This window comes from Heterocephalus glaber, unplaced genomic scaffold (genome assembly GCF_053883595.1).
Source record: "Heterocephalus glaber isolate CG9 unplaced genomic scaffold, H.glaber_assembly_v1.0 deba00000122, whole genome shotgun sequence".
Classification (NCBI taxonomy): Eukaryota; Metazoa; Chordata; class Mammalia; order Rodentia; family Bathyergidae; genus Heterocephalus; species Heterocephalus glaber.
In genome coordinates this window covers 77,510,679-77,515,869 of record NW_028258138.1, presented here as the reverse complement: position 1 = coordinate 77,515,869, position 5,191 = coordinate 77,510,679, and the positions used below count along the sequence as shown (strand labels likewise).

The following is a 5,191-nucleotide window of genomic DNA, read 5'->3' as shown; positions in this document are numbered from 1 at the left end:
CCTATAGGAGGGAAAGTTGACATGGACAGAAAAGAAGGTCATGTGACCATGAAGTTGGAGGTTGGAGCCATGTGGCCACAAGCCAACAAATGCTGGCAACTTCTAGAAATCAGAAGGGCCAAGGAAGATTCTCTACTCTAGAACCTCCAGAAGAAGCCTATCGATTTCAGACCACTCACTGATTTTGGACTTCCAGCCTCTAGAACAGGGACACAATAAATTGCGGTTGTTTTAAGTCACTATGATTGTAGTTATTTGCTACAGTAGCCAAAGGAAACTGATAAAGGCAGTGATTAGAGTTAGATTAAGATATGACAGGGCCAATGATTTAGTTCAGTGGTGCCACCACCTGCCTCACAAGCAGAAGGTCCTGAGTTTGATCCCTGGTACCAAAAAAAGAAAAAAAAAAAAGATATGACATGATCTGATTTCTGCATTTCAGTGACTGCTTTTAGTGACTGCTTTGTGGAGTAGAGGCCAGATGGGATGGAATAGAAGCAGAGATACCACCTTGGAAGTTTTGCAGGCCTGCCAGACCAGATGTGATGTAATTGAGGGGTGGGGGTGGGGGGAAGATATGGAGGATATTCTTTGGGCATAGATTGTCATCAAGGAAAACAGGCTCTGAAAAGTCACCAACAACTTAATTTGACGGTATGTGTGCTTTCTCATACAGAAAAAAAATATTTTTAAAAAATATAGACCATAGTATGAACCTAGTGGTGAGATTTTAGGCTGTATCCTATCCCACATGATGGGTTGTGGGACTAGGGAGTTTCCTAGAACACACCCTATTCTGCTCCTCAGCAGAACACCTGCTCTGCTTGTAAGCTGTCACAAATCCTTTTAAAGAAGAAGATAGATTGCAAATAGACTGATGATATTCTCTATGCCCTCTCAAAAGAAATTTTTGTGGTACTCTTGAGTATGAAGAGATATGAAAATGTAGTTTAGATGCTATAGTATTAACATTCTTAGGATATCTCAAAGGCTTCCTATATGGTTACCAAACTTCAACATATGTCTAATTCATCTAGGGAGTAGAAATTATACAAATCTGAGAACAGTAGCTTCAGAAATTCTGATCCAATAAGTCAGGCATTGTCAAAGACAATGCTTCTCAAACTTGAATCAATTGGAGAGCTGGATAACATGCTCATTCTCATTCAGCTAGGTGGATATAGCCTGAGATTCTGTGTTTCTGAAGAGCTCCTGATAAGCTCCTGGTGATGTTTGTACCATTGTTCCCTGGATCTTTGAGCTATTGGTCCCTGGATAACATGTGGAGTAGCAACGTTCCTAGGGATTATTTCCAGAGCTTTAAGCCCCATACATCAAGGATGAGCCTGACTCTAGTTTGACTGTGATGCCACATGTGTCAGAAGACAAAGGCAGCCCTCTACATGTTACCAAGTTCTCTTGTGTGATGGCCCAGCTGTGGTCTTTGTTCAGCAGAGCCTTTTCCTCTCAAAACCAGGGACACTTTGCATTCTCTGTTGCTGAGCTTATCAGTGTTTCCCTGCCCAACCCAACAAAGTCCAGCTTCCCAGACTGGGTTAGAAGGAAGCTGAGACTTGTCAGACACACCTCTTCTGAGAGTGCCAGTCATGGGCAAGATGACTTCCTCAGCTCAGCAGTGTCTGTCTTGCTTAGGATCCCATGAAGGCTGGCACACCACAGTTGGCCTGCTGCTTCTAACACATGATCCTGGCCATGCTGTGCTCTCGGGTCAAACCTGGCCTGGCCCCCATGGCCCTCCGGAGAAGGTCAAGTTCATTGGCTTATCCATTTCCATCTCCAACTTTTGACATCTGCAACATACTAGTATGGAACCACTTTGAGGTCCTTGATTTAGTGTCTTCTCTCCAGGCCCAAGGATTCACTGCTGATTCAGAAGCCATTCTTATCTTCTAGAGAAAGATTTGCATGATGAGGACAGGGAGAAACAAGATTGAAGAGGCAATACAACTTAGTGGCTAAGAGGGCAGGCACTGACATCAAGTCTCAGCCTAGTCATACCTCAGCTGTTGACCTTGGACTGTCTCTACACCTCAGCTTTGTCACCCCTGAAATGGGGAAAAGAAAGCCTTTCTTTCAGGGCTGTTGAAAAGGTTCACTGAGATCATATATCTGAAAGTCTTAACTTTGTACCAGGAATATACTGGACATTCAGATTAGCAACTGGTAACCATCCGTCACTGTCTTCCCTCTCCCTCTTCCTGTCTTTTTCACTTCTTGTTTTGCTCTTATTCTCAGGATCTTGGTGGAACTTCAAAGAGGTACAATTCTTGGCATTTTCTCTAAGTGAAATTCAATGAGAGCAGGAAGTATTGTTTGTATGCCAGAGACTGCTTTTTGAAAATTGACCAATAGGGGAGATTTTGGACTGTCCACTTAACTGCATTATCAGAAGCACTTTAAAAGGAAATGAATGGAAATGCTCATTATTCCAGCCATTAGTCCATACTTGGACCAAATAGGAATCTCTAGGTCCAAACATTTCCCCTGTAAAGCTTTGTTTACCTTGGAAACCAACATCAACACAATTCGGTTTCAGTATCAACAACAAGGTAAAGTTAGAAGTCCAGGACTATGGAAGCCTATATATCTGGTGTCCAGGGTCACAGTTAACACCTTCCTTTCTACACTGGGAAAGATTGTTTTGTTGTAGGAACTCAGGGGACATTGTAGAGTTGATTCATTTGATTAAATAATCAAGGACTGGCATTCGATTCCAGATATAGTTATTAGTAGAATTACTGGGGACACTCCTTGACTTAGAGCAAATAAAATCCAAAAATGAATATTTCCTGAAATCTAGCCACCCTTGCTCCCAGTCGGATGAGCCACCATTTGGCTGTGGGTCACACTAAGATGAAAAGATATAGACTGCAGCTGGAGTCATTCATCCACTCTACAGATATTTTCTAAGTACCTAGTAGTTATCAACCACTGTTCTAGACAGTGGTAATGGGGCTGTGAATAAAATACAAAAAAATTCCTTTCATGGGGCCCAACTTCCTGTTAGAGTACATCTTTTATCTTATAAATTATCTACTTGTCTCAGATTGAATTCAGAAACATACAGGATTCCAGGTCTGGGGAATGGTGGTAGAAAGGAACTTGAAATATCTCTACTGTTAGTTCACTGTCTTTCTTAGGGTTCCATGCTCCTCTGGGAGTATTTCAGAAGCTATGATGTGCCTGCATTCAAGCTGTGTAGGCCTTCTCCTTCCATTTCAGAGTTCATCCTCTCTGCCCCACACCCAGATTCAAGCCCCAGGTCAAAACCTCTGTCATCTTGGAAATGTTTCTCGGCATCCTGTCTAAAAGGCATGGATTTCCTGTTTTTTAAAGACGAGGGACTTGCTGCCTCTCTAGAAGCTCATTGTATCCTAGGGCCCTGTCCTTAGGATTTCTTGTCCTGTCTTGTTTCTTGATTTTAGTAATAAGAACAGATACTACACTTGATCTTAGCCAAAAGGCTGAGAAGCTATATTGTTCCTTGATTTTAAACCCTGAGTCTGAGATCTGATGCAAGTGGGCCTGGCACCTTGTTCTCTAGTGTTCTTCCTTTTTCTTGAAGATACAGAGAGAAGGTTCCACCTCTCCCAACCCTGAAAGCCCAGCTTTTGAGGATGTGATGGGCTTAGTGGCTATCCTTTTCCCTGAAAGGGAAAGACTTCAGTAATATTTCTTTCCCCCATCTATAAAGATACTGAGCTAGGCCTCCTTAATCCCCACCACCCTCTGTTTACCTTCTTATCTGAAAATATTACTGAATTTGCCAATTTGCCAAAGGAAACAGAGACATGTTTTTAAGGCTGGTCACTGGCTTTTTGAGCCTGCTAGTGTTTATAAGGTTTAAATGGCTCCTCTGTTCCTTGTGTCACGTGGGAAGAAAAAAGTAAACTCTTCCCTACAGCCTGGTGGAAGGCCAGTGTCCACTGGGCTCCTGCACAGGCTGTTGAGAGGCAGAGTGCAAAGCAGGTGAAGCACTTTGAAGGCACAGGGCCCGGACCAGACACGGAAGGGAAAGAGAAGAACCAGTATTCATTGAAGTGTCTCCCAGGGATCATGGTTGCAGGCTGCGTGTTTTAGGGGAATAACTGGGTCTTGTTCTCTGTTAGACAGGAATCTTGCCACTTCTTAAAGCGTGGGCCCCAGGAGAGTGGTGGTACTGTATTTATCCATAAAATCAGCTGAGTCACAAAGTAGTAGGGGTGGTCAGAGTAAAAGTGTTTTATTTTCTTTAAAGCACTGCAAGCTGTTTGGAAGCTGTATGTGCAGTAACAACCACCACCCATAGCTGCCTGTGACTATGAGCCCACTGTGTACTGCAGAGCTGTGGAGGAGCTCACCATGTGCTCTCACCACACCCCTGCCAAGAAGGAACTATTGCTGTTATCCGTCCTCCCTCAGCTTCACAAAACTAAGTTAATAATGAGTTTTGGTTCATCCACGCCCTACAGATGCCATATTTTAACAATGTGAAGAACACTCATGACCTCAAATTTAAACAGCAGCTCAGACTTTGACAATAACTGACATCTGATCATATAACTCTCTCCTCCATCTCATTTCTGCCACCCATTAGAGGTAGCCATTGTTCTGCCTTTTTAAAAATATAATTTATTGCACTCATATTAATAAATAAATGTGTAGAGCTTGGTTTAATTGCTCTTAAATTTACGTAAAAGGCTATCACAATTTACAGAATTTATGGACCTAGTTTTTCCACTTAATATATTGTTGAGATCCATCCATATTGCCATCCTGCTGTGGAGTTTATGCATATAGATCAGTACATGTATACTATAGAGCATTGCATTATGGGAAAATCTGAGTTTACCCACTCACTTTCTTTCCTGGGCCCTTAGGTTGTTGCCAGGTTTCTGCTCTGGTTAATAGCATGGCAATGGGAAGTCTTGTGGGTCTTGGTTTTCCAAAATGGTTACATCAATTTATCTGCTTACTGGAAATATATGAAAAACCCTTGGATTGCATCCAAAGTTTGAAATTGTGAGATTTAAACTTTTCCCCCAAGCTAATAGATTTAAACATGCAAACAAGTCAGTAAACCAGAAAATCTTAAGTAGAATAAGAAGCTCCAAAGACAACAAAGTAAGAGATGAAGGACTAGAAGGCTTCTGGCAGGCAGAATTTCCTAGGTTCATTCTACGTTGCTTGG

General features: G+C 42.3%; 1 pseudogene; it reads right to left on the bottom strand.

The window, feature by feature from the left end:
* Positions 1 to 3,409: 3,409 nt before the first annotated feature.
* On the bottom strand, positions 3,410 to 3,497 carry LOC147830504 (U2 spliceosomal RNA; annotated as a pseudogene).
* Between the last annotated feature and the right edge of the window lie 1,694 nt (positions 3,498 to 5,191).